Genomic DNA, 1,434 nt, shown 5'->3' with positions numbered 1-1,434 from the left:
TTTTGATAGAATACGGTTGCTTGGTACATATAAATAACTAGATATATATAAATGTATATGCGCTATTTATGAATTTGGAAAATTTACTTTTTATTTTTTTACTTTTTTTTGTTTTTTTGTTTTTTTTTATGAACTAACTTGAATTGTTGCTCCAGTGAAAATGAATAAATTTCCGAAACGATAAAGGCTATAGCCACAAAAATTTGAAAGGCTGACTCGATCGTTTATTTATTTACAAAAGTTATATACATGGTTTCACTTACATATTATGAATTTACGAAGTGTGTGAACGTGGCGATCTCATAACCTATCAGAGCTAGAGACTGGAAATTTTTGTTGTAGATCCCTGTATAGCACCTACAGATCGGATTTGTTTAAAAAAAGTCTATGGCTATTTCCAGTTTAATGTTATTGATAAGAGACCTGGGTATATAAATTTGATTATACTTTTATTATATTATAATTTCACTCTAAGGAAAGTCCCGTACAGCAATGAACGAGACGTATGCAAATATTTGCTTAAGATTAATTTTGGCAAATCCTCTTGAAATATAATCCGAGGAAAACATCTCGACTGTCCTACCAGCAGCTGGAATAGATCATAAAATTACTTGTTAACTACACTTGACAGAGTGACAATGTACATGTAAAATTTCTGTAAGGCCTAGGTGATGGGTAGATGAGTGCCTGTTGCTGTTGTATTAAGCCATTGTTGCTGTTAATTAAGAAGTACTCCTGGGCCACGAATAGTGTTGACTGGGATGCAGGCAAAGCTGTCTGTCTTGTGCCAAATTCAGTTGCTTGAAATACAGCAAACAGAGGGAGAGAGAGAGAGAGAGAGAGAGAGAGAGAGAGAGAGAGAGAGAGAGAGAGGGAGAAGGAGAGGGAGAGAGTGGCAGAGCCTGCTGTGGCTCTTTTTTGTCGCCAGAGTTGCTTTTAGTGGACGAGTGCCGAGCTTTTGCTCCCGGCTCGAATGCAACTACCCAAATGGTTGACCGGGCCAACCCTTGTCCGGGCCGGGCCGTAAGCGGCTTGGGCTCGACGTTTGCTTTTGCCGCTCTCGTTGAGCTTGCAATTAAAATGTTCATTTCGGCTGCATCAATTATAAAAAATAATAATAAAAAAAAAAAAAAAACGAAAAACACATACACACCGGAAAATGAAAGATGAAAAATGAAAAATGTGAGCACAAGCAAATAGAGAGCACCAAGCACTCTGAGCGGCCGGACATTCGGCTAAGACTTTTGAAAGCAATTTAAGCAGCTTTGCACATTGTGCCATTAAGATAAAATACGTTAATTTCCGCATCGAACTGAAATGTCATCGAGCAAAGTCTCCTAACCAATTTTGGCTGCCTCAAACGAGCTGTGACAAATGCGCCTGGGGATCAATTTCAAATTAGAAAGCCCGAACATGCTTCGACCCGCTGAAGAG

This window comes from Drosophila arizonae, chromosome X (assembly GCF_054131065.1).
Source record: "Drosophila arizonae isolate 15081-1271.41 chromosome X, UAZ_ARI_1.0, whole genome shotgun sequence".
NCBI classification, from domain to species: domain Eukaryota; kingdom Metazoa; phylum Arthropoda; class Insecta; order Diptera; family Drosophilidae; genus Drosophila; species Drosophila arizonae.
This window is presented reverse-complemented; position numbering follows the sequence as displayed.